The sequence below is a fragment of the Neolamprologus multifasciatus genome, chromosome 23, assembly GCF_963576455.1.
Source record: "Neolamprologus multifasciatus chromosome 23, fNeoMul1.2, whole genome shotgun sequence".
NCBI classification, from domain to species: Eukaryota; Metazoa; Chordata; class Actinopteri; order Cichliformes; family Cichlidae; genus Neolamprologus; species Neolamprologus multifasciatus.
Genome location: NC_140460.1, coordinates 33,994,742 through 34,016,151, shown reverse-complemented (window position 1 = coordinate 34,016,151; position 21,410 = coordinate 33,994,742). Strand labels below are relative to the sequence as shown.

Genomic DNA, 21,410 nt, shown 5'->3' with positions numbered 1-21,410 from the left:
CCCTTTAAGGTCTTTACATTTTGTAAATAAGCCATTAATGTTTTGTTTTTTTTAATATTTTAAAGATTTAACTTAGCATGTCAGTAGATCATAAAATTTTATTTTCCCCATTCTTAAGTAGTCCTTTGTTGTCACGTTTTCAATTATTTATTTGTGGCGGTCTAATAAGCCGTCAGTCATGTAGGCCTACAGACCGGTTGGCAGCTACCTGGCAAACACCAAACGCCAGGGGAAAGTGAGTATTCCCCAATTGGTGTTCGCAACTGCTGTGAAACTGAGTCAAGGCTAGTGACCCACTGGCAACTGTTGTTTGCTCGGGAAAAATTTGTACTTCCAGTGATGTATTTGTCAAGTGGTTGAGAGAAGTTGCTTGCTGTTGTCGAGGGAAATTGTTACATCCTTGAGATTGCTTTGATCATTAGCAGATTGACATGATTGCTTGTAGTTTGGATGGAACACACCACCTTCTGGATGTTCTATCACATGCTAATTGGACTTAAAAATTCAAACATTTTGCTATTCACAGAAGCCTCTGCTAATGTGAACCGTGGCTTGCGAAAAAAGAAAAAAAAACGAAAAATGAAGATGCTGATTTGTATTAGAACTACAAATAATCTCAAAAAATATATTGATTACACATTTATATGTGTGTAATAGCATTTATCCATTAATGGAGATGAATTAGGACTGAGGCTGCTCTCACTACAAGTGGGCACACAATGAAGACAATTCTAGAAGCACAGAGCAGAATGCTTAATTAACGTTAAGATTACTTATTGTCTCCCATACGAGAAGCTTATCTTGGGGTTGGAGAATAGCTTCATCAAAGCAGGCATTACAATGAAAAACACATTAAATAGGCACATATGCAAACACCAGTCTCAGATAAAAACAACTGAACACATTAGTCACAACCGATTTAAAATGTTAGTTACAAACTTACATTAAACTGGTACATTAAACTGCTAAAACACCTCCCACTTCACAAGCTCACCAACACTGGACTGAGGTAAAAAAAAAAAAAAAGCAGGTAAAGTAAATGAAATTTAGTAAAGGTTTAAAGGTTTTTAAGGAAACATTGGAGCTTGTTAGCAATGTTGTTCAATAATCAGATTTATGCTGACAAATGAAACTGACACACCATTTACAATTTGCTCATGGCACATCTTGTTGAAGCAGCATGATGGCAGCATGCCTCTTCTTCCCCACCTAGTAAGGTGTGTAATATAAACATTGTTAAAAAGAATGATGTGTTTCATCATGTATCATTGATGTCATTATTAGTGATGACCCCAACCGTAACTTTAACTTTAATTCTAACCCGACAATCATAATAAGTTTTTATTAAAATGTTCTTCCTGTCTTGGCAGTTGTAAAACAATATTGCTGCTTACGTTTTTTTTTTTTTAAATCTGTCAGCTTTATATTTTTCCAAAATTGAGGTTTAGAGGTTAGGATCAGGGGCGTAATCCCCCCCCCCCCCCCCCCCCCTAATAATTAGACTTTGTGCAGTTGTTTACCAAGTTTTTTGTTGTACTTTAAACTCAAGTCTATAATATTATGCTAGTTATTATTGTATGTACTTTGCAACAGGCACGATTTGCTAAATTACTTTAAAACCAGAATGGAAATGATTTGCAAACAGTGGGTCTCAATAAAAAAGTGACATTTGCATATTGCACTAGTGGGCATCTGGGTGCATATGTAACCGTCTCACGGCACATTCAGTTTCTTCTATTTAAGAAATTTGTTCAAATACCCACAGTATACCTCATTCCCTTGAAAAAGAGAAAAAGCCCATGCCTCTTCTATGAATCATACAAGCTGTAACACATAGGGATTGCAGAAGACAAAAAAGGGTAGAAATCATTTTAAACCCTTAAGTTGTCATTCGTGACATTTCTCTATTATAACTCTCGGTAATTAGAATATGCCATTTTTGTTTTTATTCAATTGTTCTCCCATGTCTTGGCAATCAGGAAACAAAGACAAGGATCATTCTACCTGAACAATTTTTTTTTTTCTGAAACAGATTCTTTCCATCTGTGATTATAGGCTCAATAATATTAACCCTGGGAACCCTCAGAGGTTTAATATAATTGGATTGACTAAAAAGAGGCCCCACAAAACCCATGCAAACTCAACAACTGTGAAAACTATAAACTCTTTAGTCTGAGGTCTTGTAATTGAGGAAAAATCACATTACCGCGAGCCTTTCTTGGAACACAAATCCAAATTTTCAAGTGAAAATGAATGTCTTCTCATAAGGAGTTCCCATAATAAATTCTGTCACTACTTGCAAGAATGCTTCATGTCCTGTCAGGTTTAATATCACTGAGGCACATATCAGACTGGTGGTGCTTTAGCTGAGCCTGCTGAAAAACAAGACAATGAGTACTGTCCAAATTGTAAGCTCCTTAAATACAGAGTCAGCGTAGCTTCTGCCAGCTTTTTTGGTTTTAAAACAGATACAGCATGAGTACATTTGAACATCCAATGCACATCTCCAAATATATTTAATGAGGGCTTTGTTGGCTCAGGAGTAGCCTTACAATTAAAGTCAAGGCAGCTGAGAATCAGTGCTCTAATTGGCTACTCTGCATTTTCTCGTGGCATTGTAGATCATACAATCTGAAAAGTTATACATCAAACCCTTACCCCTTTCTTTCATACATAGTTTTCAGAAGGCAGTGAAATTATTTTTTGCTGTACACAAAACATTGAACATTCAGAATAAGGTGTTGTTCTAGTGCTGATTTTGATTGTTGAGGGAAAAGGTGATCATATACATAAGCTTCATTTGTGTAGCATGTTTAAGTTAATAAAGAAGATCTGTTGTCAGTCATCTGCTTGCTTTTTGGGTGTTCGACTACTAGTCTATTCTCTGCTTCACTACCTGTTTCCCACGCTGTCAAAACCAAATACTGTCATCATTTCCCAAGACCAATAACTTTTTCTTGCCTTCCTTGAGCCAATCAGTCTCCTCTCTGTCATTCTGTCTTTCTTTTTTTTTTTTTTTTTGCCTGTCCCGTGTGGCTCTTTTGCCATCAGAATTATTGTCTAAAGGCGAAGAAAGATGCCCAACGGATTTACTTTACCAAATGGACCATCACAGCCTTGCCGTAATAGTCTATTTGATTCACCTTTTATTGTTTATTTTATTTTATTTTCACTTGTTAAATATGGGACAGACTTGACTGGGGAAAAGAAAGGGGGGAAAGAAAGAGGGAAAGAAAAACAGCAGGGAAGAAGGTCGGGGATAAAGGGCAAAAAACAAAAACCAACAAAATAAGCAGACAAAAAATACATATATCAATCACCTGGATCACCTGTTGAGAAAAAAAAGAGCAACATAATAAACAACATCACGATGATCTATGTGAATATAACAGTAAATACTAAATATTAAACATTATTGTGCAGCACGTAGGATCGACAGCGCACAGTGTGCTTTGAGGTAGGAGCCAAAAAGGGTGTAGTTTGTGTGTGTGATCACCTATGTGTACACCTGTGAGCATGAGCGCGCTTGTATTTAAAAGGTTCCTACTAGGGGTGCAACGATACTCGTATCGATATTGAACCGTTCGGTACGCATATGTATCGAACAATACAAATTTTTTAATTTATTTTATCAACTTTCCTTCTGACGATGCTGTCTGTGTTGAGCGATCAGTGGATCTGCGCTCGACAGTGCAACCTAGGCGGAGTAGTCGAAAGCAGATTCACTGAGCGCAGGGCAAGCTAGCGAGACAGAAGTTAAGTTGTGTTGCAACATGGCAAATTGAACCTCCCCCACCCTAATTCAGATCTGGCGTTTGGAACTATTTTGGTCTTCATGTGACGTATGACCCTGATGGTAAGCGGGTCATGGACTAAAGTAAAACAGTATGTTGGATGTGCCAGCAATGCTCAATTACATTGGTGGGAACTAGAGCGTTAGCGCAGTTAGCTTGTTAACATGTTGACGCTGTCCAGCCCCACGCATGGGGCAATCCGCGGTAGCTCGTTAACGGAGATTCCCGTGTTGTGGCGTTAATGTCATTTCAGATTAACGCTGACAGCACTAGTGGGAACAAAATGAATATGACTGCACATTTACTCCGACATCATCCTAGTGCAAAGACAAGTGGAAGCAGACAAAAACGCATGCTACAAACTTTACCCGAGTCATTTAGACAGCCGTTAGCACATATGTGTCAAAGTCAAGGCCTGCGGGCCACATCTGGCCCGGCGTACATTTATATCCGGCCGCGAGATCATTTTATACGGAGTTATTATTATTGTTATGCATGGCCCGGCGATATGAGGTGCTAATAATATACAAACTACAGATCCCATAATGCAGCGCTGCAGCCTCCTTGGCTAGGCTAACTGGGAACATTCCCACGTCAATCAAGTCAAACTTCTGTTATTGCGAAGCTAGCCGCTCACAATGGTGGAGAGAAAAGTTGATTCTGAAAACAGAGCCTTTCAGCACCGGTGGGTGACTGAATATATGTTTACAGACATTGCTGGTAAACCCGTGTGTTTTATTAGTGGAGCTAATGTGGCTGTAATTAAGGAATTTAATTTTAGACGGCACTACAAGACAAAACGTCAGGATAAGCTGAAAAACCTAAACGCAGAGCAGAAACTACAGGAAGTAGAAAAGCTAAAGAAGAATCTGACATTTCAGCAGACTTTTTTCACCAGAGCAAAATCACAAAGTGAAGCTGTTGTGAAAGCTAATTTTATTGTAGCAGAGGAGACAGCCAAATCAGCCCGGTACCCCTCTGAAGAGCTGCATGATGAAGCTGTGCGACGTCTTGTGTCCAGACAAAACGCAGAGTTTGGCAAATGTGAGCCTGAGCAGAAATACATTGCTGATCGGGTTTGTGAGATGGCCACTGATTTAAGAACACAGTTGTGTGAAAGAAGCAAAAACTTAATTGCATACTCGGCTGTGGATGAAAGTACAGACATGATGGACATTGCACAGCTGACCAGCTTCATCCCTGGAGAGGAAATATTGAAAATTAAATCGATGCACGGGACAACGACAGGAAAAGACATTTTTTAAAACGTATGTCAAAGTGTAACTGACATGAAACTGCCCTGGAACAAACTTGTTGGACTTACAACAGATGGAGCGCCGGTGCTGTGCGGTGAAAAAAGCGGACTAGTCAGCAGGATGCGAGTAAAGATGCAGGAGGAGAACTGTACCGGTGAGTTAACAGCATATCACTGCATCATACACCAGGAAACGCTGTGTGGTAAAGTCCTAAAAATGGAGCATGTAATGATCACCGTAACGCAGACGTATACATTTTATCTGAGCTAAAAGTTTAAATCAGCGTCAATTTCAGTCTTTTATGTGGGAAATAGATTCAGAGTTTGCTGACATTCCTCATCATACAGAGGTCCGTTGGCTGAGTTGGGATAAAAATTCTCAATCGAGTTTTTGAGCTCAGCAAGGAAATCTGTCAGTTCATGGACATGACATGTATGATGCGGTGAAGGCATTTCAAGTGAAGCTGTCACAAATGCACCAGTGCAACCTGCCTCACTTTCCCTGTTGCCAAGTAATGTTGAACCAAGTGAGTGGACTTTGCTGAACTGCACCTGTGCAGATTCAGATGGAGCTGCAGTGTAATGATACACTCAAGGCAAAGTACGACACTGAATGGCCCACACAGTTTATTAGCTCCACTCCTGAAGCAATGCCCAGCTCCGTCTACATGCGGCTCCAACCTTGTGTATGCTTTCATTTATTTTTTCTGGGGTTTTTGGCAGCATGTTCATATTTCTAACTTGCATAATTTTGACAGGATATTTAAAGTTAAAGGGTTTTTTAAAAAAAGTTTATTTAATCTGTAATAATATTCCTGTCCGTTTTTATTCATATTTATGTTTAAAAAAAACATGTTTAGTGTGATCAATAAATGTTTATCTTGTTTGGCCCGCGACCTAAAGTGTGCCTTGAGTGGCTCCCTGTGCAATTGAGTTTGACAACCCTACGTTAGCACATGATTCTCCTCATGGGGACCTGATATGTTTAATATGCTGCTGAGAAAATAGCCCAGAAGAAGCGTATAGTATAGCTTTTATTTTGGAAAGAGACATTTCTCTGTAATAAACTCTCTTTTCCAAAGATGAGTGATTCCTCAATCAGATATATTTATTATTTTATTACTTTGTTGTTTCAGCAACATTAAATTTAAAAACTGTACGTTTGAGTTAAAATACATATTTATAATTTTAATAAATGACAAATTAAAAAGGCATGAACATTTTTTTTGTATCGAACCGTGACACCAAAGTATCGAACCGAACCGTGAATTTTGTGTATCATTGCACCCCTAGTTCCTACATATAATGATCTGCTAGAGGGTGTGGGGAGCCACAGCCCCGTCCTCGAGGGCATGAAGCTGGTATGGAGTAGATCAAAACTCCAGACATCCAAGAGGCCCTCAGAACACAAGAGACCAAGGAAGACCAACAGAGGGGCAGCTGTGCCACTATCCCAGAAAGAGCTGAGGAGAGCCCCAGATGAGGGGTCCTTCAGCAGCCGCGGAGCAGAAGCCAAGGGGGGTTGCAGTGACGTGCCCGTGAGCTCCATCGGCAGCCAGCTGTGCCAGAGTGACCGAGCCCCAGGCCGAGAGGCAGCAGGTAAGCGCATAGCTCCTCCTGCTAGCCCTCAGTGTCTACATGTATGTAAAATTGAGAAGTGGGCAACGACACCAGGGGTGAGGTTATACACCCTGATGGTCTTTTGGATTCCGTGTAGCGTGCCCACCCCCAAGGTCCTATATATATGTGTTATGAGAGTGTGAGTAATGTGAATGTCTAAGTTGTGGGATAAAATTGAGGCACAGGCAGCCAGAAGGGGACAGAGACGGGGATGCCTCCCCTGCACCCTGGTGACACACCTTTACCCCAAGGCCCTGCATGTGTGGGTGATTGTGGTGGAGCGGAAAGAGGGAGGCAGCTGGAGATGGGGAGGGAAGGAAGGGAGGGGCAAGTGACTCCTCCCTGGGGCCAGCTCCCCCACTGACCCCAGTAGGCACCCCCATACTCTGCAACCCGCCAGGAAAAGGGGGGCCCAGGCCCATCTGGACCGGGGCCCAGTTCAGCAGCGCCACCTGGCTCCACAGAGCCCGGGACAGCACACCCGACCCCACCACAGAGAAAACTGCACCCACCCAGTCATCCACTCATCTTCCAGACTACACAAGACAATAGACGCCCAGGCTGAGATCTTCCTCCACCTCTCCTATATCTCCCCCTCCTGCAGAGTGAGTTCCTGGAGAGAGGAGACCTGCAAGATGTAACAGCCTCCCCTACCAGTTAGAATTAAGATTATTTTTATTTTTCCAGTTCATGAGGGCTGTTTTCTTGGCTATGCATAGGGCAGTGAAAACCAAATGGGCTATATTCTTATCTGTAGTGACATTATCTAAGCTGCCCAACAAACACATTAAAGGGGAAGTTGGAATGTTACAATTCAGACACTTCGATAAGTCTTCACATATCTCGCGCCAAAACTTCTGAACTGGTGGAAAGAACCAAAGAGCATGGATATAACTGTCCGGTGAATTGGTTTGGCAGTGTGAGCAGTTGTTGGTAGACATAAAGCCCATCTTGAACATCCAACGACCTGTATAGTGCACTCTATGTAGTATTTTGTATTGATTTAATTGAAGACTGGGATTTTTAATTAAATGAAAGGTTTTTCTGAGATCAGAAGTTTTAGTCTAAGTTAACTGATAAATACGCTTCCCGTTTTGCAATAGGAAGTGATATTGATTCATCCGTTTTAGAAAGCATTCTGTATATTTTGGAAAGTAATTTTGGGATTTTAAGAGTAAGAAATTGAACCACACTTGGTGGTGTTTGTAGTTCAACTTGACCTGGTTTAAATTTCTTTTTTACTATAGATTTCATTTGTTGATATTCTAAAAATCTTTTCTTGTTTATCCTATATTGTGTCATTCTGTCTTTCAGAATGGCATCGTTGCAACCCACCTCCTCTCCATCTCCACCTCACAGTCACCTCAGTTGGAGCCACTCAAGCCTCAGTATCATCCTCACCACCACCAAAAATGACTCCGGGGGATCCTGCACTAAATTCCATTGCTGGGATTCTGCTCTGCCAAGTTGGGTCTTCTGCGTCTATGTGCCAAATACACTTCTGTATATCAATCAATTTTGTTCAATTCTCTCAAATGATCTGTCCTTATTGAAATGTCTTCAGAAAAGGGTTGACACAATTATACTAGTCACACTAGAGAAAAAGGCGGTTGGGGATTGTGGCACAGTCAAAATGACTGCCACTGTGTGCAATGTACTTGTGGTGGCATTGCCTTTGAAATGGTTGCTTTGAAGAAGGGAACCAGGTCTATGACCCCTCGCAGTAAGATGCTGCCTTCAGAGAGACAGCCATAGCAAGGAGTCAGTCTGCTATCAGTTTGCGATCAAATGGGGTTAAGTCAGCAATTAAATGCAATCTATTTGTGATAATACTGTGATTAACTGTAATAAACTTGGAAAATCACAAATCTCTTGTCATCTATTGGCATCTGCATACACATAAATTCATAGGTAAACAGATATTCACTTTTGTGTCTGTAAAGGTTCTCAGTCATCCAGGTCATCGTAGTCTAAGGAGCTTGGAAAGAAAAGTTCTGATGGATCAGTTCAGAACTGAAGAAGCTTTTCGGATGAGAGGAGAAACGTCTTCAAGCAACTTAAAGAAGTCCAGATGCTTTTCTTTTCCTTCCTTAGATATTCACTTTAACTACTTAGATTCAGATTCCAGTCAGAACTTTTAAGATTTGAAAGATCCTCCACAAATAGTCCCCTATTTGTGTTCTTTTGCACAGACTCACTTAGACTGATTGCAATGTGTTGGCAATCTGTCTGCATTTATAAATTAAAATCCAAGCAATCAGTTCTTGTCTTTGGCAATGTGTCTGAAAGTGACTGCAGTCAGTCTTAGTCAGGTTGTGGTTGCTTAGAGACATGTTGCCTCCTACTAAATGATCTGTACTTGCGATACTTGCAGTTGGTCTCTGACAGACAAAAAATTGCAATCACTGAGCAATGACTCTAGTATGACTAAGACATTAGTAAACCTCAAAGATGCCCGAAGCGCATTCAGCAAGTTGGACTTATGGTTAGAAAATTTGTTTATATCTTTTCACACTTATTGAAAATACTGTAACCCCTACAATAGGTACACTGATACAGTATGAACAAGGACGCAGCAAATACTCTTTCTCTTTTTGCCACTGTGTTACATAAATGTTTTAAAGCAGTCCATTAGCATAAATAACATATAAACCTTGCATCGTTGAAAAGAAAGATAATGTTATCAGATAAAATAAATTATATGTTATGTTAAATGAATTAGTTATCTGCCCCCCCCAATCACGCAGCCTCTAAACCAGGCGTAGGCTTTACTACAGCGGTCCCCAACCCCTGGGCCATGGATCGGTACCGGTCCGTGAGTCATTTGGTACTGGGCCGCGACAATTGAGGTTTTTATCGTTAGCTCGGTTTCCCTGGGTCTTTTCCTGTGTGTTATGAATTAATCTTCCTTTTTTTGGTACTGGCACTGGTTCATTTGAGAAGAGTAAAATGTGTGGCCTCTAACTTGACTATTGTGTGGAAGAACAGCCATATTAATCAGACAGTACGATATTAATTAACTTATCACAATGCATTGCTATCACCCAGGCTGAAATGCTGAGGCCACCGGGACAGAGTTTTGCATTCTGTTCTTCACTTCAATTCTGCTGGCTTAAAAATAAATAAGTCAAACTGGGATTAACACAGTGATTAAGCGTTAAAGGTCATCACTGGAGGCTGCAAAAAAAAAAATCTTCCACTCATATGCACAACTGGCATATCATCCATCCCGAATAAAGAATAAAACAAAAACCTAACAATTGCAGCAGTGGAAAGATCATCGTGAGCAGTTATTCCAAGAATCCTCTAATAAATATCATGGAACGAATACTAATGTTCTCAAATTTTCATTACAAACCTCTTGCACTGTTACCCCTAACTTCTGGTATCATAATATGACAACATTTTCCTCATACACATGCATATGGACATTAAAATGGAAGAGGAAAAAAAAATGACAATGATAAAGCAGGCAGCAATCTATTATTCAGCAAGCACAGTCTGTGAATTATTTCATTTAGAATCAGCTATGGCATTTTGTTTTGAAGCAAAACTACACACGCCCAGTGTTGGAGGAAGTACTCAGATCTTTTATTCAAGTGAACTGCAACACCACAATTTAAAAATAGTTCTTTAAAAGTAAGTTATAAATTCCAAACTTGATTGAATCAAGTTTGGAAAGTAAGTACGTAAAAAAGTAAAAAGTATGTAAAATAAAAAATATTTGTTACACACCAAAATCAGGGTTTGTCAGTGCTCTGTTTTTGTATATGCTGTCACTCTATTGTGCAGCCTTAACACCTTAACAGTCACACTAAGAAATACTCAGGGAGCAGACCCTCAAGTCAAACTGGTTAGCAATTTACATTTACATGTGAACATTATAGCCCAAGAGTACATGATAATAATAACCGTAATTCTATTCAAAACATATTTCTACAGCACTGTGGTGGGGTGTGGTTGGTGGCTTGGCCACAGGGCAGGACTGAAGAAGCGGGTTCAGGGTGTGGAGTCGGGGAGGCTGGTTTGTCACAGCCGGCGAGCACCTTCTAATCATGCCTTCCCCATTTCAGTAGCGGCTGGTGCCGGAGAGAGGGGAGCTGCTGCTGGAGGAGAGCACCGGAGCCAGGGCAGCATGTGCTGGAAAGTGCCACAAGTAATAAACTGATTGTATCAAAATAAAAGAAAAACCCACAAAACACAGCACAAGCACAAATAATAAAGTGTTTACAACAGCCTTTTACTTCAACTGAAGATGCCAATGTTTGAAGCAAGGCTATTATGAGAGGGAGCAAGCCCTTAGCGTATTGGTATATTATAAAGACTGTAAATGGCTTGGCTAAAGTAAGCAAATAACTGATATATATATTATTTCTACAATAGAAATCAAGTATTCTTCAGAAAGTTTTTCCCATATCTGTTGCAGAGGTTCAGGGTGGATCTCACTCTGTACAAGTCACTGACCCTGGATCCATCAAAACAGTCCACAACACATCACACTTCCTCCTCCATGTTTGATAGTTGATGCCACTCACTGTGGAACCATCCTTTCGCCTACTCGGCAGTGTACAAAGATCCTGCGTGATGAACTGAAGATTTCAGATTTCATCAGTTATAATACCTTCTTCCAGTCTTCGGTAGTCCAATTGCGGTGTTTCACAGCCCAGGCAGGCCTCTTTCTGATGTCTGATGTCTTAGTAATAGCTTTCTTGCTACAACTCATCCTCTCAAACCTGCAGCTCGAAGTCTTCTCTTCAAAGTTGAAACTTAGACTTGCTTACTATGACCACTATTAAGCTGTGCTTGAAGCTCTTGTCCTGTGAGCCACCTTTTGGGGCTTTGGGTCTGCAAAACCACTTCCTGTCAGAGTTTGCCCCAGTTTCTGATTGCCTTTTAATGGTGACGGAAACACCTTGACTTTCTTTGCAATGTCTCTGTAGGAAAGTCCTACACTTTTAAGTGTTATGGTGATCTGTTTCTCTTTCTTTGTTAATTACCTTTTTCTCGCCATTTTTGTTGAACACACTAACAGTGTTGGGAAGGTTACTTTTAAAATGTATTCTGTAACGGATTCCGTTACGTTACTCAATGAGAGTAACGTATTCTGAATACTTTGGATTACTTAATATATTATCATGCTGTTTACAACTACGTGAATGTACTATTGCTGTGATTTATTACTGTTACTGAAGGTCCGCGACTCCGAACCCGTAGTAAAGGGACCTCTGACTACTACGGTGGGTTCTGTGTTGGGCTCGTAGCCGAAAAATAGCTTTACTTTGTTGTCTGGGTCAACTTTGCTTGCGAGAGACAGAGAGAGGATTTGAAAGGCTGCTCCAACGGAACTTATTGTTTCGGAGGAAAACACGAACACGGTGTACAGTCGAGTCTTAATAGCGTACTTACAACTGGGCTCGTCAGGCACTCTTCTTGGCTGCAGTGGTTATTATTATATTTACATGCTTCCAGCTTCCGTTTTTGCTCGATGACAGCTCATACTTTTCCTTTTTCTCCCTTGCTCACAGACACATAACGGGTATGACAGTCCATTCTCCCAGCAGCACGGACTACACTGCCCATGAGGCTACATTCTTTAGAGCTATACTGGTAGCATTCTGCCTATTAGCTTAGCACAACAACAAAAAGGCGCTCTCTCACCCAGGAAACACGCAGAGAGAGAGCGTCACCCTGTAACCATGGCAACCGTAACGCTGCCACCTGGAACAACAGAACGTAGCTGTCAAACAAAACCCAAACAGTCCTGACCCGCCACAGTATGAAACAGGGAAGTACCGCCGTGTAATCCATTTATTTCAACAAAGTAACTGTATTCTAAATACCACCTTTTTAAACGGTAACTGTAACGGAATACAGTTACTCATATTTTGTATTTTAAATATGTAACAGTGGTACATGTATTCCGTTACTCCCCAACACTGCACACTAATTTCTGCAGTATAATACTGTTCAACTGATGCTCACCAGGGAATGGTACCACAGTATGTTCCAGTACTGCTTGTATGCAGACAGAGGGGGTTATAAGCAGTGTTTGTCAAGTTACTTGAAAAAAGTAATCAGTAACTAATTACCGATTACTTTCCCAAAAAGTAATCCCGTTACTTTACTGATTACTTATTTTCAAAAGTAATTAGTTACTTAGTTACTTTTTAAAACATGATTTATCCCCTAAATAGGTAATAAAGCAATAGATTGTTCAGCCCATTTCTACTTTTTCTGCATAATCCATCATATAAAATGTAATCAAATGAAAAAGTTTCTTTTTACAACTTGTTTTATTAGTTTCAATCTTTTAACTTTATGCATCAAGCAAACATTAAATTATATGCAACATTCTCTGACTGGAAGAAATTTAACATTTAAACCTATTTTCTGCATATTCCAGCATATAAAATAAAATTATTTTTTGTGTTTACACTCACTCTTTCAAATAGATGCACGTAAAACACAGGAGAAAATAAATAAAATGAAAGACTCAGTGGTCCTGTTGCTCTATTTTCACCTATATAGCAGGAGTGGGGCAGGCTGAGGTTTGCCCTGGTGCAGGTGTGCCGCAGCGGTCAGTGGAAGGATACAGCAGTTTCTCTGTGAATGTCACATTCCAGCGGCAGCGTATTTGGTGCTTGCTCGGATGTTTAGGGTTTTTTTCGGCGTAAAGAGAAGTTTTCTTCCCACGCAGTGAACAGCGGACGCTAGTGTTTTTGTCACTTTTTACAGAATCAAACTCAAAGTAAGGTCAGTACTTCCACCCTTTAAATGCTTCACCGTCATACTCTCTCCCGCACTCATTATATTATCCATTTTTGATCTGCACACAGCTGTTGCCACGAACGTCACATTCGCTTACATCATTGTCATGAGACACTCTCGCAAAAAAAATCACGGTTTTAGTAACACAGTAACGCAGCGTGCTTACGGGAAAGTAACAGTAATCTAATGACCTTTTTTGCAATAGTAATCTCTTACTTTACTCATTACTCGAAAAAAGTAATCGGATTACAGTAACACATTACTTGCAACGTAATGTGTTACTTGTAACGCGTTACAGCCCATCTCTGGTTATAAGTAATCTAGTAAAGTTGGAACACATGTAGGAATTAGTAGCACCAGCTTCAAGACTTGATCAACCTCCATTGCTGCAGAACAGCCATGATACAGACAAACTTTATTTGTCTGTATCATGGTTTCATTAAAGATGGTTACATCACTGCTTCTGTGGTTTCTGAAGGTTCAGTCACATGATTTAATTCATATTAAATTGTTAACCCATTTTGTGTTCCCTGAGAAAGGCCTTTTTTGTATAATTCTGTACATTATTTTTTCAGTTTTGGGTAACCTTACCTTTTTTTTAACCTCTGGCAGTTCACCAACTTACCTTTGTACCATTTCAAGCTATTCATTTGACTTGAATGTCTTGAATTCCAATAAATAACCTTTTTTTTTTTTTACCTCATGTTACATGGAGTCAGTAAGTACTAGTTTGAAGACATTGTAGACTAGCTTAATGTGGCTTCATTTCCAGTTGCTACTATAGATCAGAGTCTAAAAGACATAGCACCATGGCATATTGGTCTTTTGAACACACTGAAATCTATACATGAACATTTTAACTACTTTTTTAGTTAAAATGTACTTTGTTTTCGGCAGAATAAAGAATATTTGAACAAGAGACATGCTGAAATGCTAAATTAGCCGCTAATGCTAGCAAATATGATTAGCAAACTCTCTCTAAACTGTAAGAGGGCAATGTACACACACACACACACATACACTCTCTCTCTCTCTCTCATAATATACTAAATTACTAAGTTGTATTTAAGGATCACATGACCATTGTGCTTCCTTATGTGAGTCTGTGAAGGTTCTCAGTCATCCAGGTCATCGTAGTCAAAGGAGCTTGCAAAGAAAAGCGTCTGGACTTCTTTAAGTTACTTGAAGACGTTTCACCTCTCATCCGAGAAGCTTCTTCAGTTCTAAGGTCAAATGGTGGAGAGTCCCAGATATAAACCTAGTGGGAGTGTCCCCCCACAGAGGGACAAAAGGACCCCCTGATGCTCCTCTAATTGCCTGAGCCAAGATGTGAAACTGGGTGTGGGTCCCAATCAGCCAGAGTTTTGGGTGAATTCATTGTGAAACCTGGCCCCACCTTATCATGCGAATTCTTGAGGTCAGATGGCCCAGGATGTAAGTGGGCGTTAAGGCATCTGGGAAGGGATCTCAAAACTGGATTATAGATGGCAGAGAGTTGGTGTCGTAAACCACTGCCTCTCTTCAAAGATGGTCGCTCACAGTGGACATAGATGGCTTCTTTCACTCCTCTTTCAAACCATCTGTCTTCTCTGTCCAAAATGTGAACATTGGCATCCTCAAAAGAGTGTCCTTTATCCTTAAGATGCAGATGGACAGCTGAGTCTTGTCCTGTGGAGGTGGCTCTTCTGTGTTGTGCCATGGGCTTGTGAAGTGGCTGTTTGGTCTCTCCAATGTATGTCCAATTCAAACCCAGCAACACACTCAGACAAAAACTGGTTCACCCGAAAGACAAAACGCCAAAACACAGACTTAACAATGTGGTGTATGCTGTACAGTGCAGCGAGGAATGCCCAGGCCTCTACATTGGAGAGACCAAACAGCCACTTCACAAGCCCATGGCACAACACAGAAGAGCCACCTCCACAGGGCAAGACTCAGCTGTCCATCTGCATCTTAAGGATAAAGGACACTCTTTTGAGGATGCCAATGTTCACATTTTGGACAGAGAAGACAGATGGTTTGAAAGAGGAGTGAAAGAAGCCATCTATGTCCACTGTGAGCGACCATCTTTGAACAGAGGCGGTGGTTTACGACACCAACTCTCTGCCATCTATAATCCAGTTTTGAGATCCTTTCCCAGACGCCTTAACGCCCACTTACATCCTGGGCCATCTGACCTCAGGAATTCGCATGATAAGGTGGGGCCAGGTTTCACAATGAACTCATCCAAAACTCTGGCTGATTGGGACCCACACCCAGTTTCACACCTTGGCTCAGGCGATTATAGGAGCATCAGGGGTCTTTTTGTCCCTCTGTGGGGGGAAACTCCCACTAGGTTTATATCTGGGACTCTCCACCATTTGACCTTAGAACTGAAGAAGCTTCTCGGATGAGAGGTGAAACGTCTTCAAGTAACTTAAAGAAGTCCAGACGCTTTTCTTTGCAAGCTCCTTTGACTTCCTTATGTGAGCAGAATAAAACACAGGCTGATTGAAAACAGAAAAAAGGCTTTGTTGAAGAAATGCGATTGTATTCTAGGGGAATGAAGAATTGCAGAAGGTTAGCATGTCACTTTTCAAGTTTTTAATCTCTGGCTGAAGTTAGGCTCCAAAGTATTAAAAATGTCCCCCCCAATAAAAGTACATTTTGCCCTTTAATTTTTTTTCTTTTCAAAAACATGCTCAGTCGGGTTGAAGTCTGCTGACTGCAGAAGGAAATACTTGCAAGTCAGCTCTTCCCCAAGACTTCAAATAGGCCCGGGATGGCTTTGATGCATGTTTAGGCTTACGGCATGCAACTGTAGAAGAGAGTGAACGTTCTCTTTGGTCAGTGTGGAGCTGATCCTGTACAACCTCAAGTATTTCACTTCAGAATAGGGGATACATCCTTCTCACTTTTCTTTTTTGTTTTAACCCTTGTATTAACCTCTTGTACTTCTTCCAAATGAGACATGAAAAATGATGTGCTCACCTGTTAACAAAATGATTTTTCATAAGGAATGTTAAATTTGTATATTGGTCTTGAGGTATCAGTTGATGTCCAAAAACTAGTAAGAAACACATAAAATGATCTCATCAGCCTTAGCGGTATTCAGCACCAAAAGGTAATACTTTTTAACCTCTTTGACTGGCGTGGTGATTTACTGGTTAGCACTGTCGCTACACAAGAATGTGCCCTGGTTCCAGTTGGTTAAGGCCTTTTTGGCCTTTTTTGGAGTTTGTATATTCTCAGTGCCTGTGTTAGGTTTCCCTCGGGCAATGATTTTTTAAAGAGCAGCAATGTAAAATGACACCTTCTGAGCATATGTGACAGTAGAAACTGACGTCCTGGGAGTGAGAATGGGCTGTATGTGCTCAAGCACTTATAATCCACTAATGAAAGGTTTCCAAATTAATTTTGAAAGCAGAACTAAGTGTACTGAGGAAAAGCACAGGGCAGAGCGAAGAAGCTTTAAGCATGCTGCTGGGTATATAAGCCCAATTGTGCATCTCTGATTAGCTGATCATGGCAGGTTATTTATATATACACATGGAACTATTGCAAAGCTTGCCCACACAAGTTGAATTTTTTTTGCACATTTTTAGGCATTTAACTATGTTTTTCTTTCATTTGTGTTTTCATCTTTTTCTAGAATACATGTACCCAAGCAGCAAAAGTAAAAAATAAAATAAAGCAACAACTATAAAGCATCAAGTGCTGCCTGTTAGGAATTTACAGTAAATCAACCGATCCCTGAATTCAGTGGCATCTAGTCACATGCAATGCCAGGAAGTTCAAAGGATGTCTGGCCTATGTGACTAAGCGAACACACATCCACAAACTTCCCCAGCCCCCCCCTTGAAAAAGCACACAAAAACAAAACAATATTGCATGCAGATTACAACATGCAGTTATTATTTCAAGCGTGTCTCACAGGCATGGAAATATTCTGTGCCCAATTGCTCTTGAGCATTGAAACACCCATTTGATCATATAACTGCTGGATTGTATTAAATGTGACATTGGACCTAGTCCCCACATATTACTTGCTGCATTCCACTTGTTCAGATCATTCACAACTAGACAAGTTCTGGGGACTTGCGCATTTCAAACAGCCGTGGGCTGTTTCTCGATTCTGTGCGAGCAGAGCTGTGTCAAGTGTTCTCACAGCCACAGCTGGGAGGAGAGAAAAATGCTTCAAGTTTCCCAGAGCCCAAAGAGAGACAATGACAGGATTAAAGAGTGTGGCTGACTTTTCAGAGTTGCTGGCTGTATACATACTCCTCCAGTCTCAGCATGGAAAAATGAACTGCATGCAAGAACAGGATGCCTCATCTTATCTGTGTTCATATCACCTTGCGGGCAGTACCATAGTAGCAAAGTCGCTCTGTTGCCTTGGTTTGGGTAATACAGCTATTCTGGGCAGTAGTTCAAGGAAATGCATTTGCCTTGTAAATTCAATTATTAGCATCATGCCAGTATGGTAGGGCTTAATCACACAGGCCTAGAGACTAGTTGGCAACATTGTGACCTCTGGTTGCTTATGGGAAATTTGTGTGCCTAAACTACCACTTGCTGAAAGCTGTAATATCATCTCCATCCTTCTTATACAGATACAGCAAGTCTTAATTACGTTCGAGTTTGCAGTTTAATTCCACTTTGTTTATATGAACCGTTTGATGCAGTGCTTTCGGTTCGGTACACATATGTATCAAACAATACAAAATTTTTAATTTATTTTATCAACTTTTCTTCTGACAATGTTGTCTGTGTTGAGAGCTCAGTGGATCTGCGTTCGACTACTCCGCCTAGGCTGCACTGTCGAGCGCAGATCCACTGAGCGCAGCACAAGCTAGCAAGACAGAAGCTAAGCTCGTTGCAACATGGCAAATTGAACCTCCCCCACCCTCATTCAGATCTGGCCTTTGGAACTATTTTGGTCTTCATGTGAAGTATGACCCTGAAGATAAGCGCGTCATGGACAAAAGTAAAACAGTATGTCGGATGTGCCACATAATGCTCAGTTACATGGGCAGGAACTACTGCATTAGCGCAGTTTGCTCGTTGCTCGTCCAGCCCCACGCACGGGGCGGTCCGCGGTAGCTCGTTAACGGAGATTCGCCGTGTTGTGGTGTTAACGTCATTTCAGATTAACGCTGACAGCACTAGTGGGAACAAAATGAATATGACTGCACATTTACGGTGACATCATCCTAGTGCAAAGACAAGTGGAAGCAGACAAAAACAACAAGCACGCTTGCTACAAACTTTACCCGAGTCACTTAGACAGCCGTTAGCACATGATTCTCCTTATGGGGTCCTGATATGTTTAATATGCTGCTGAGAAAATAGCCCAGAAGAAGCGTATAGTATAGCTTTTATTTTGGAGAGAGCCATTTCTCTGTAATAAAGTCTCTTTTCCAAAGATGAGTGATTTCTTGATCAGATAGATTTATTATTTTATCACTTTGTTGTTTGAGCAACATTAAATTTAAAAACTGTACTTTTGAGTTAAAATATATATTTATAATTTTAATAAATGACAAATTAAAAAAGCATGAACATTTTTTTGTATCGAAAAAATATCGAACCGTGACACCAAAGTACCGAACCGAACTGTGAATTTTGTGTATCGTTGCACTCCTAAAATATATATATATATATATATATATATATACACATATATATATATATATATATATATATATATACACATATATATATGTGTATATGGCAACCGTGCCAACCACGGTTGGCAACCATCCACGGTTGCCAACCGTGGATGGCAACCGTATATATATATACACATATATATATATATATATATGTGTATATATATATATATATATATATATATATTTTAGGAGTGCAACGATACACAAAATTCACAGTTCGGTTCGGTACTTTGGTGTCACGGTTCGATATTTTTTCGATACAAAAAAATGTTCATGCTTTTTTAATTTGTCATTTATTAAAATTATAAATATATATTTTAACTCAAAAGTACAGTTTTTAAATTTAATGTTGCTCAAACAACAAAGTGATAAAATAATAAATCTATCTGATCAAGAAATCACTCATCTTTGGAAAAGAGACTTTATTACAGAGAAATGGCTCTCTCCAAAATAAAAGCTATACTATACGCTTCTTCTGGGCTATTTTCTCAGCAGCATATTAAACATATCAGGACCCCATAAGGAGAATCATGTGCTAACGGCTGTCTAAGTGACTCGGGTAAAGTTTGTAGCAAGCGTGCTTGTTGTTTTTGTCTGCTTCCACTTGTCTTTGCACTAGGATGATGTCGCCGTAAATGTGCAGTCATATTCATTTTGTTCCCACTAGTGCTGTCAGCGTTAATCTGAAATGACGTTAACACCACAACACGGCGAATCTCCGTTAACGAGCTACCGCGGACCGCCCCGTGCATGGGGCTGGACGAGCAACGAGCAAACTGCGCTAATGCAGTAGTTCCTGCCCATGTAACTGAGCATTGTGTGGCACATCCGACATACTGTTTTACTTTTGTCCATGACGCGCTTATCTTCAGGGTCATACTTCACATGAAGACCAAAATAGTTCCAAAGGCCAGATCTGAATGAGGGTGGGGGAGGTTCAATTTGCCATGTTGCAACGAGCTTAGCTTCTGTCTTGCTAGCTTGTGCTGCGCTCAGTGGATCTGCGCTCGACAGTGCAGCCTAGGCGGAGTAGTCGAACGCAGATCCACTGAGCTCTCAACACAGACAACATTGTCAGAAGAAAAGTTGATAAAATAAATTAAAAATTTTGTATTGTTTGATACATATGTGTACCGAACCGAAAGCACTGCATCAAACGGTTCATATAAACAAAGTGGAATTAAACTGCAAACTCGAAAGTAATTAAGACTTGCTGTATCTGTATAAGAAGGATGGAGATGATATTACAGCTTTCAGCAAGTGGTAGTTTAGGCATCAATTTTAGCTCAGCAAACTGGGAATCATTTATTGTCTTGTTTTCTTATGAGTCGTTTCCCATCAGTTCAGGATGGCTGGATGGCAACCGTGTGCAGTGAAAGGGGTATTTAGATGATCCCAAACCACCAATCTCCACTCTGTAATTTCACTGATTTGCACTCCGTCAACCAGAGAGAAAGAAATCAATAACATTAACTGGTATAATTTAGGGTTCTGCTGTGCTAAAACCACAAAAGGTCTGCGTTACACTGCGCATGACAGCAGTAGAATTTCTGATGGTCTGATATATCAAATAAAATTAATATGTTGAGGCTTTGAAATCCACAACATTGACTATGCATAGTCAGTCTAACCTCATATAGCAAGTATGGCCCATGTTGTTGTTTCTGACGGGATCAGCAACAGCAATGCGCAATAGGCTTGATACTTTTTTTTCCTTTAATATGCTGCTCCAAATCACCCCTATAAAGTTTAAGGGCTTCACACTGAGGAACTAAATTAGGCATTAGCATTAAATCCTCAGATACCACAGTCCCCTCTGGCTGGAAAAAAAAGTCCTATGCTCACAGTAATTTGAATTCGGGGGTCAATGAGGTGCCAGCTTGCTTTCATTACTTGGGATAGCAATGTCTTTGCCATCATCCACTCCAATTATCTTGTGCCATGACTCCTGCTCAACTTTTCCTCTCTAGTCTACTCTCTCTCCAAGTCCTGTTATTAACCTCATTGCCAGTCAGCTTATTATGCCGTCTTTTCCCCTCACCTTTCATCTCTCACCTGCCTGCTTTCCCCTTTCATACATCACCTGTGCCCATCACCAGAGCTTTATTTCATCATCAGCCTCCAGTTATAAAGAGCAGCAAGTAGTAAGCGTTTTCCTTTTGCCACATTTTTCTTTTTTTGTGAGTTTTATTGATTAAAAGTTATTGTCTTCTTAACATTAGTCTGATCACCACTGTCTGGTTTAGGGTTCAAGTGGGATTCGGGTTGAGTTGACATTTACCCCTTTCTATGGATTTTTCATCTATATTATATACCCAA

The 21,410-nt window shown here is 40.4% G+C and overlaps 1 long non-coding RNA gene across 1 annotated transcript in view; it reads right to left on the bottom strand.

Annotated features, from left to right (window-relative positions):
* Positions 1-11,816: 11,816 nt before the first annotated feature.
* Positions 11,817-21,410, bottom strand: part of LOC146492049 (uncharacterized) — a 505,246-nt gene continuing 495,652 nt past the window's right edge. The window contains exon 2 of the long non-coding RNA XR_014872260.1: positions 11,817-14,040. This is a non-coding gene — a long non-coding RNA (uncharacterized LOC146492049). The remainder of the gene's footprint in view (positions 14,041-21,410) is intronic.